Below are 11,206 nucleotides of genomic sequence, written 5' to 3' on the forward strand. Positions count from 1 at the left end.
GAACGCTGTATATGGCCCAGGAGGCCTGTAAACAGTAGCTATAAAAAGTGATTGAGTAGGCTGCATAGATTTCATGACTAGAAGCTCAAAAGACGAAAACGCCATTTTTTTTTTGTAAATTGAAATTTGCTATCGTAAATGTTAGCAACACCTCCGCCTTTGCGGGATGCACGGGGAATATGGTCACTAGTGTAACCAGGAGGTGAGGCCTCATTTAACACAGCAAATTCATCAGGCTTAAGCCATGTTTCAGTCAGGCCAATCACATCAAGATTATGATCAGTGATTAGTTCATTGACTATGACTGCCTTTGAAGTGAGGGATCTAACATTAAGTAACCCTATTTTGAGATGTGAGGTATCACGATCTCTTTCAATAATGGCAGGAATGGAGGAGGTCTTTATCCTAATAAGATTGCTAAGGTGAACACCGCCATGTTTAGTTTTGCCCAACCTAGGTCGAGGCACAGACACAGTCTCAATGGGTATGGCTGAGCTGACTACACTGACTGTGCTATTGGCAGACTCCACTAAGCTGGCAGGTTGGCTAACAGCCTGCTGCCTGGCCTGCACCCTATTTCACTGTGGGGCTAGAGGAGTTAGAGCCCTATCTATGTTGGTAGATAAGATGAGAGCACCCCTCCAGCTAGGATGGAGTCAACCACTCCACAAATGTATTTTTATTATTTCACTTATAATTCACTGTATCACAATTCCAGTGGGTCAGCAGTTTACATACACTAAGTTGACTGTGCCTTTAAACAGCTTGGAAAATTCCAGAAAATGATGTCATGGCTTTAGACGCTTCTGATAGGCTAATTGACATAATTTGAGTCAATTGGAGGTGTACCTGTGGATGTATTTCAAGGCCTACCTTCAAACTCAGTGCCTATTTGCTTGACATCATGGGAAAATCAAAAGAAATCAACCAAGAGCTCAGAAAATAAATTGTAGACCTCCACAAGTCTGGCTCATCCTTGGGAGCAATTTCCAAACGCCTGAAGGTACCACTTTCATCTGTACAAACAATAGTACGCAAGTATAAACACCATGGGACCACGCAGCCGTCATACCGCTCAGGAAGGAGACGCGTTCTGTCTCCTAGAGATGAACGTATGTAACAGGGTTATAAAGGTGATTCCCCTTGCCATTTTATTGTTAAGCCAATGGGTTTTTGGTTTTGTCTTGCCTTCACCTACTCAACATGGCATCTTATTGGCTGGTTGGCATAGCTTGCTTACGTGGGAGGATGTTTCAGTTAGAATCGTCCCAGTGAACAAGCACCAAACCAGCGGTAAGTTGTTGGTTGCAAAGCACTGTACGTCAAAAGTGATTTTTATACTCCCAAGTGATGATGTAAATGTATAATTTATATCAATTTGTTTGTAAATGTTATTCGAACATCACACATAAGATGCAGTGTTTTTTGGTGCTAGCAACTTACTGTGTCTGGTGGGGGGTTTGTATATTTTGTACAGTGCGTGAGTGCAGAGTTGGATGGTGAGCCGTGCATTGCATGACGTGCAATTTTGTGCTGTTCCTATCAGGTACATTGTTAAAGATATTATATTGTAATTGTATTATTTTGGTAACTACATGCCCAGTGAACAAGCACCAAACCAGCGTGCGTGAGTGCAGAGTTGGATGGTGAGCCGTGCATTGCATGACGTGCAATTTTGTGCTGTTCCTATCAGAATAAATCTCCATGACTGGTGTTACAAGATGGAGTTCGTGTTGATGATTGATTGTACACAACGCAAGAAGAGTACTGTTACAGTGGTGCCGTGACCGTTCTTCTGGATCGGATTATCCTTCGCTGGATTTCCATCTCAGAACTTCGCCGTGGTTGCCGTTGAAGATTCAGATAAGACGTTGCTGGTGCAGTTTATGGCAATATCGCATTTCGCCACAAGAGGCCGCTTAATTTTTATTAGTGTGTTGATTTCCAATTGTTAAGATGGAAGGTGTTGGGAGAGGTAGGGGTTTCCTGACATTTAATCTGTCACCATCTGTTGGTAGGGGTTCAGCCAAAATTCCAGTTGCTTCTACACCTATGCCTAAACTGGAGGGTTTTGGGAGTTTTGATGATAGTTTACCCATGGAAACGCCCAAGGATGTGTATGAAAGAGTTTTGCCAAATGCAGGGAGTGGGGAGGTCTCCATGGATTTCATAGCAGACATAGTACAGCAGATTGGTCATTCCATTGGGGAGAACATTACCTCCTGTTTGGAGTCAACGGCAATTGTTGGACATGTTGGTGACAATGTTATGGGAAATGCATGCAGCTCTCGGGGTATGGATGTGTCAGGCCTGAACCTGGTATTGAAGTCTGATATCAGGGAACCGGTGTACTTTCGGGGGGATGGCTCTGAAAAGTGCACAGTGCATGAGTATGAGGATATGGTCATGGTTTACATGCGTAAGAGGGGCGTATCTGTGATGGACCAAGCAGATGAGGTTATGGGTAGGATTATGGGAAGGGCCCATGATGTTGTTAAAGTGGGCATACGCAGCAATCCCTCCGTTGATTTATCCAAAGGCCCGACTCCCATCTTTGACATACTGAAACAACATTTTAGTGACACTGCTTTTTCAAACATGCCCCTCGCTGACTTTTATGCCACATTACCTCTGACTGATGAACAACCATTCGACTATTGGCTCAGACTGAACAGGGCTATGGAGGTTGCTGAAGATTGTCTAAAGAGACAGAAAAAAAGTGTTGAAGACCCATCTCGTGAGCTCACAGTCATGTTCATCAGACATTGCCCTAACGCCGAACTGTCGCTTATCTTTAAGTACAAACCATTACAGCAGTGGACCGCTGCAGATGTTCATGAGAGGTTGGATGAATACAGGAGGGAGCAGAGGTACACTCATTTATCTAAGTTGACCCCAGCCATCGCAACAATGTGCTGTCATGCCAAACACCATGCATGCTGTGAGGCCCCACATGGAAGTACCTAATGCGTTGCCTTCTCCAGCCCAGACTTTTCAGGGCTCAGCTGAGCCGATGGAACGTATCCTTGCAATGCTGGAGCGTGTGCTGGAGCAGAGGCCACAACAGTCTGACCGTAAGTTCCAAAAAGAGAATAGGAGCAAATTGAAGTCTAATAGGCCATGTATCGTGTGCGGGAATGCTGGACATGATACTTACTTTCACTGCAGGGCCAATCACCTCTGCTTTCTTTGTCATGTAGCTGGCCACGCACGCTCTCAGTGCCCCAAGGCCGCAGCTCTGAGCACAGCTGGTGGAGTCCCTACAGTAATCATTGCTCAGCTCCCGGGAAACTAGTAGGACTTTTGTAGAGTCCCCATGGGTGAGAGCTGTTGATTTGGAGTCTGTATATAAAAGTGTTTGTGACGAAATGGAGACTGAGAAGAGTATCATAATGCAGAACACACAGAGACTTTCCCCATATGATGATTTATTCTATGCCAAGGTGTTAATAGGAGGAGAATTAGAAGTGAGAGCTATGCTTGACAGTGGGTCCATGGCTTGTACCTTGAGCTCTAGGGTCTTACCTGAACTGTTGCATGCAGGAGTGGTGAAAAGTCCATCATTGAGTCCTTCAGAGGTAGTCTTGGTTGGTTGTGGTGGGTTGAAGACGAGGCCTTCGGGAGTATGTGAGCTGGAGATGGAGGTGTACGGCTGTAGAGTTGCCGTGCCTACACTGGTGGTTGAAGGCCAGAGTGATGACCTCATCTTGGGCAGCAATCTCCTAAAGCACTTGATTTGCCACCTGAAGACTAATGGAGATCTCTGGAAGAGGGTTTATACTCCTGTGTGTGATGGGGGTGAGGAGAGCAAGCTAATCAACATGATGGCTAATGTGGAGAGATGGAGAGACAGTGAGGTACCTGACAAAGTTGGAACTGTGAGACTAAAAGGGGCTGTGACTCTAGAGCCTATGCAGGAGCACTTAGTCTGGGGCAGACTACGAAACACTCAGAATCTATCAGCGGGCAGTTCTATTCTCATTGAGCCCAGCAGTTCAAGGTCAACACCAAGGTCAATCCTGGTAGGGAGGACAGTAGCTGTATTACGGGGGGATGGGTGGCTCCCTGTTAGAGTGATAAACCCTTCTCAGAAGACAGTGACATTGAGACGAAACGCCACTCTAGCCGATGTCTTTCCTTGCATGGCTCTAGAGGACTTTGACTGTTCGTGTGTGAATGATGATTCATCAGCTCAGTTGGTAGAGCATGGCGCTTGCAATGCCAGGGTTGTGGGTTCGATTCCCACGGGGGCCCAGTATGAAAAAATGTTATGCACTCACTAACTGTAAGTCGCTCTGGATAAGAGCGTCTGCTAAATGACAAAAATAAATAAATAAATCAGCAGCTTTTCAGCAGCAAGTGCAGAGAACGGCTGATATACTCACTGACTGCCAAGATGACTTGACACTGACTGATGACAGTTCCAGCCAACTTCACGATATTGACGGACCTGACAGTTCAAGCAGTCCTGAGGTCTTACGTGACTTAGGTTTGACTGATATTGATGTCGACTCCTGTCAAGTGTATCCTGCTGGTAAGAAGAAACTCATCCAGCTCATAGCTGAGTACCAGTACATTTTTTCCAGGCACAAGTTGGATTGTGGAAAAGCTTCTGGATGTCTTCACCGCATTCAACTGAGTGATGAGAAACCCTTTCGGATAACCTACCGACGCCTTTCACCAAATCATTATGAGAAGCTCAAGCAAGCATTGAATGAGATGGAAGAACGTGAAATCATAACGAAGTCTAGTAGTGAGGTCGCCTCTCCCCTTGTCCTTGTATGGAAGAAATCTGGAGACCTGAGACTGTGTACTGATTTTCGTTTGCTCAATGCTCGCACCATCAAGGACGCACACCCACTCCCTCACCAGGCTGATGCGCTGGCTGCTTTAGGTGGAAATGCCTTTTTTCTCGACAATGGACCTTACCTCTGGCTACTACAATGTGGAAGTGCATGAGGATGACCGGAGATTCACAGCTTTTACGTCGCCATTTGGATTGTACGAATACAATCGTATGCCACAGGGGTTATGTAATAGTCCTGCAACCTTTATGAGGATGATGCTAAACATCTTTGGGGTTCAGAACTTTCTTAGCCTGCTGTGTTACCTTGACGATGTCTTGGTCTATGCACCCACTGAAGATCTGGCTATACAGCGCCTGGAAATGGTTTTTGAGCGTCTCAAGGCTCACAACCTGAAGTTGGCGCCTAAAAAGTGTAACTTTCGGCAGAGGTCTGTGAAGTTTCTGGGGCATATCATTAGTGCGGATGGTGTAGCTACAGACCCTGAGAAGGTGAGGGCCATTACAGGAGTAACAGAAGCTGATCTGATGGAAGATGGCACTGACATTCCATCTCAGAAGAAATTGAGGTCATTCCATGGGATGGTGGTGTATTATCAACAATTCATTGAAGGTTGCTCGACCATCGCAAAGCCTCTCTTTGGATTGACTACTGGACACAAGGCTCCACGCTGGAAAAAGAAGCGACGCTCACCTGTCAGGATGTTGACGGCTGCCGACTGGACAACATAATGCAGACAGGCCTTATTCCAGCTAAAGCAAGCCTTACTGGACCAGGTTTTGTTGGCCCACCCCAACTTCGACAAACCCTTTCTACTCTCGGTGGATGCGTCCAGCAATGGCTTAGGTGCTGTGCTGTCCCAGGTGCAGGAACAGGGAGCTACAGCGAGATCTATAGCCTTCGCGAGCAAGTCCCTCAGTTACAGTGGGGGAAAAAAAGTATTTAGTCAGCCACCAATTGTGCAAGTTCTCCCACTTAAAAAGATGAGAGAGGCCTGTAATTTTCATCATAGGTACACGTCAACTATGACAGACAAATTGAGATTTTTTTTCCAGAAAATCACATTGTAGGATTTTTAATGAATTTATTTTCAAATTATGGTGGAAAATAAGTATTTGGTCACCTACAAACAAGCAAGATTTCTGGCTCTCACAGACCTGTAACTTCTTCTTTAAGAGGCTCCTCTGTCCTCCACTCGTTACCTGTATTAATGGCACCTGTTTGAACTTGTTATCAGTATAAAAGACACCTGTCCACAACCTCAAACAGTCACACTCCAAACTCCACTATGACCAAGACCTGCAGAGAGCTGGGACCAAAGTAACAAAGCCTACCATCAGTAACACACTACGCCGCCAGGGACTCAAATCCTGCAGTGCCAGACGTGTCCCCCTGCTTAAGCCAGTACATGTCCAGGCCCGTCTGAAGTTTGCTAGAGTGCATTTGGATGATCCAGAAGAGGATTGGGAGAATGTCATATGGTCAGATGAAACCAAAATATAACTTTTTGGTAAAAACTCAACTCGTCGTGTTTGGAGGACAAAGAATGCTGAGTTGCATCCAAAGAACACCATACCTACTGTGAAGCATGGGGGTGGAAACATCATGCTTTGGGGCTGTTTTTCTGCAAAGGGACCAGGACGACTGATCCGTGTAAAGGAAAGAATGAATGGGGCCATGTATCGTGAGATTTTGAGTGAAAACCTCCTTCCATCAGCAAGGGTATTGAAGATGAAACGTGGCTGGGTCTTTCAGCATGACAATGATCCCAAACACACCGCCCGGGCAACGAAGGAGTGGCTTCGTAAGAAGCATTTCAAGGTCCTGGAGTGGCCTAGCCAGTCTCCAGATCTCAACCCCATAGAAAATCTTTGGAGGGAGTTGAAAGTCCGTGTTGCCCAGCGACAGCCCCAAAACATCACTGCTCTAGAGGAGATCTGCATGGAGGAATGGGCCAAAATACCAGCAACAGTGTGTGAAAACCTTGTGAAGACTTACAGAAAAAGTTTGACCTGTGTCATTGCCAACAAATGGTATATAACAAAGTATTGAGAAACTTTAGTTATTGACCAAATACTTATTTTCCACCATAATTTGCAAATAAATTCATTAACAATCCTACAATGTGATTTTCTGGATTTTTTTTCCTCATTTTGTCTGTCATAGTTGACGTGTACCTATGATGAAAATTACAGGCCTCTCTCATCTTTTTAAGTGGGAGAACTTGCACAATTGGTGGCTGACTAAATACTTTTTTTCCCCACTGTATGCGCAGTCGAGGTATCCTGCGCACCGGCTCGAGTTCTTTGCCATGAAATGGGCTATCTGTGACAAGTTCCACCACTGGCTACGGGGACAGCAGTTCACGGTATGGACGGATAATAATCCCTTGACATACATTCTGACTAAAGCAAAGCTTGATGCTTGTGAACAGAGATGGGTCGCCAAGCTGGCACCGTACGAGTTTGACATCAAGTACATCCCTGGAAAAATAAATGTTGTTGCAGATGCTTTGAGCAGAGAGCCCTTCGTACGACCCAGTGCACTCCATCGCCTGACAAGGGTCCCGTACGAGACCTTACTAGCTGAAGCTAACGCTGTGCGCACAGACAGAGTGCAAGATGTGTTTCGCTGGTCCAGCCACCCCTTTGACAAAGCCTCTGACTCCAACGAAGTGGTCATTAACTGTCAGGCTACTTTTGACCCCCCATCTGGTGCTTTATCAAGACATGAAGTTGCAGCTGTTCTTCATTCACACAGGTGCTGGGTGGGTGAAGTGGGCTCACATGCAGTACTGTTGCCACAGTTTCCACATGCTGTTATGCCATCAGAGCAGACCGATGTCGATGTTCTGCCACACGACCTACTGATGAGTAAGCAGCGTGATGGCAACGTGATCAGCAGAGTGATCTTCTTTGTGGAGAGGGGGAGAAGACCATCCCGGAGAGAGCGTGCCCATGAGAGTGTTGAGGTTTTGTGTCTTCTCAGAAGTTGGGACAAGTTGACCATGAAGATGGGTGTACTGTATCGTGTTTCGAAGAATGTGGTTACAAAGAGGAAGATGTATCTGTATGTGGTTCTAGCCTCCATGAAAGCAATGGTGTTGAAGTGTGTCCATGATGAAGCTGGCCACCAGGGCCAACAGAGAACAGTCTACCTGACAAGACAGAGGTTCTTCTGGCATGGCCTGGAGAGGGAGGTAAAAGCATATGTGAAGTGCTGCAGGAGATGCGTCGTGAGCAAGACTCCTGATCCGGAAGCAAGAGCACCTCTTGAGAGCATAATAACAACTGAGCCTCTTGAACTAGTGTGCATATATTTTTGGTCTGCAGAAGATTCTTCAAACAAGTCATTGGATGTGCTCGTTGTTACTGACCACTTTACCAAATTGGCTCATGCCTTCTTGTGCCCGAACCAGTCTGCTAAGTCAGTAGCTCATCAGTTGTGGAACAACTATTTCTGTGTCTACGGGATGCCTCGCCGTATACACTCAGACCAGGGAGCCAACTTTGAGAGTGCTTTAATAGCCGAACTGTTGAGTGTTGCAGGTGTTCAGAAGTCTCACACCATGCCGTACCATCCGATGGGGAACGGGTCCTGTGAAAGGATGAATAGGACGTTGGGAACCATGATCCGGGCCCTGCCGACGAGAGCAAAGCACAGATGGCCTCAGGCGCTGAAGTCCCTCACGTTTGCGTACAATTGTCCAAAGGCCCCTTTCCTGCTAATGTTTGGGAGGACGCCAAGACTGCCTGTTGACATAGTCTTTGGCTCTGTCATAGAGAACCCAGAAGTTGTCGAATTTGATCAATTCGTTGAGTCTTTGAGGAGAGATCTGAAAGATGTCATGAATACAGCACAGGCATCTGCAGCGAAGCAGTTGAAGAGGCACGCTGACCTTTATGACAGAAGAGTCAGAGGAGCACCAGTGGAGATTGGGGATCGAGTGTTGCTGGCTAACAAGGGGGAGTGAGGAAAGCGGAAGCTCGCTGACCGTTGGGAGGATACTGTCTACCTTGTCACTGGATTGAATGCTGACAGTCACACTTTTAAGATTCAGAACAGCTCCACTGGACAGGAGAAGACGGTACATCGCAACCTGATAATGCCAGTCAACTTTCTTCCTCTTCCCCATGCTGCCGTTGATGAGGGAACAGACATGTCTGGATTAACAGAGTCTGAGGACATGAATGACAGCTTTGTGGTCTCAGCTGCCATGGACACTGCAGTGGATGATGATGCTGAGTACAGAACAAGAGTGTGGGTGTCAGAGTTGCCTTCTGAAGGAATAGGTGACACAAGCCTGGAGGGTGATATGCGATCCTTGGAAGCTCAGGATATTCCACCTTTGGATTATGTGGAAGATATACTGCAGCTGGAAGGTCTGCCTCCCTTGAAGAGTCTTCAAGAATCTGACCGAGACCGTAACAGTGTAGTGAGTGAGATAATTGACCAGTCTGCTTATGATATCCGTACTGACCTACCAAAGTCGGACCATTCCTTACCTGATCAGTTACGCACTGACTGTGTTGACAGACCCACTATTGCAACAGTACACAACACTGTTACCCCTTATGCAGTTGAAGGTACTCAGGGTCATATTAGGTCAAGGGCAGGAAGAATATTTAAACCAGTGTCTAGACTGATTGAGATTATGAATCAGCAGAAAGTTAGCTCTTGAAGGTTAGTATGTGAATGGTATTGACATCTTTTATTTGTTTTGTTTTTACATCATTGTGACCATGATTAGAGGTTGCAGGATGGTAATGTGACGGATATGATAAAGTCTCTTATGGTTGTTTATTTTATTACTTGGATGTTTTAAAGTCACTGAGTGTACTTAACATGTAACAGACATGTTTACCTATGAGGGCTAAGGGGATTGATCAACCGCTTTTCACTCTAATTCTCAAGGAGAATAGTCTAATGACTGGAATATTTAGTGACTGTTTTAAAGCAGGGTCTGCATCCTCGATATACACAGCTTTACCTTTTAGTTTTCTATATTAGGTAGTATAAAAATATATCTATACTTTTTTTTTCTCTCTCTGAATTATTCTGTACATATGTTGAGTGTTTCTGTATCTGGTATGTTTGCACAGTGCCGTTATGTATTTTTATTATTTTTATTTGCAAGTGGAATTCAGTAGGGGGGAGTGTAACAGGGTTATATTGGTGATTTCCTCTTGCCACTTTATTGTTAAGCCAGTGGGTTTTTGGTTTTGTCTTGCCTTCACCTACTCAACATGGCATCTTATTGGCTGGTTGGCGTAGCTTGCTTACGTGGGAGGATTAGAATCATCCCAGTGAACAAGCACCAAACCAGCGATAAGTTGTTGGTTGCAAAGCACTGTACGTCAAAAGTGTTTTTTATACTCCCAAGTGATGATGTAAATGTATAATTTATATCAATTTGTTTGTAAATGTTATTCGAACATCACACATAAGATGCAGTGTTTTTTGGTGAATATTTGTTGTGCATTTTGTTGTAGAGAATTCCAGCTAATACTAGCTAGCAACTTACTGTGTCTCGTGGGGGGTTTGTATATTTTGTACAGTGCGTGAGTGCAGAGTTGGATGGTGTGCAGAGTTGGATGGTGAGCCGTGCATTATGTGCAATTTTGTGCTGTTCCTATCAGGTAAATTGTTAAAGATATTATATTGTAATTGTATTATTTTGGTAACTACATGCCCAGTGAACAAGCACCAAACCAGCGTGCGTGAGTGCAGAGTTGGATGGTGAGCCGTGCATTGCATGACGTACAATATTGTGCTGTTCCTATCAGAATAAAGCTCCATGACTGGTGTTACAAGATGGAGTTCTTGTTGATGATTGATTGTACACAACACAAGAAGAGTACTGTTACACGTACTTTGGTGCAAATCAATGCCAGAACAACAGCAAAGGACCTTGTGAAGATGCTGGAGGAAACAGGTACACAAGGATCTATCACAGTAAAATGAGTCCTATATCGACGTAACCTGAAAGGCTGCTCAGCATGGAAGAAGCCACTGCTCCAAAACCGCCATAAAAAAGCCAGACTACAGTTTGCAACTGCACATCGGGACAAAGATCGTACTTTTTGGAGAAATGTCCTCTGGTCTGATGAAACAAAAATAAAACTTTTTGGCCATAATGACCATCGTTATGTTTGGAGGAAAAAGGGGGACGCTTGCAAGCCGAAGAACACCATCCCAACTGTGAAGCATGGGGGTGGCAGCATTATACTGTGGGGGTGCTTTGCTGCAGGAGGGACTGGTGCACTTCACAAAATAGATGGCATCATGAGGAAGGAAAATTATGTGGATATATTGAAGCAACATCTCAAGACATCAGTCAGGAAGTTAAAGATTGGTCGCAAATGGTCTTCCAAATGGACAATGACCCCAAGCAAACTTCC

The 11,206-nt window shown here is 45.2% G+C and overlaps 1 long non-coding RNA gene across 1 annotated transcript; it reads left to right on the forward strand.

Moving 5' to 3' along the window:
* Window positions 1-1,276: 1,276 nt before the first annotated feature.
* LOC123481703 lies at window positions 1,277-10,626 on the forward strand. Its single transcript, XR_006657242.1, has 3 exons — window positions 1,277-1,293; window positions 1,478-1,546; window positions 10,592-10,626. It is a non-coding gene; the product is annotated as an uncharacterized LOC123481703 (long non-coding RNA).
* The last annotated feature ends 580 nt before the right edge of the window (window positions 10,627-11,206 follow it).

This window comes from Coregonus clupeaformis, chromosome 23, assembly GCF_020615455.1.
Source record: "Coregonus clupeaformis isolate EN_2021a chromosome 23, ASM2061545v1, whole genome shotgun sequence".
In the NCBI taxonomy this organism is placed as follows: Eukaryota; Metazoa; Chordata; class Actinopteri; order Salmoniformes; family Salmonidae; genus Coregonus; species Coregonus clupeaformis.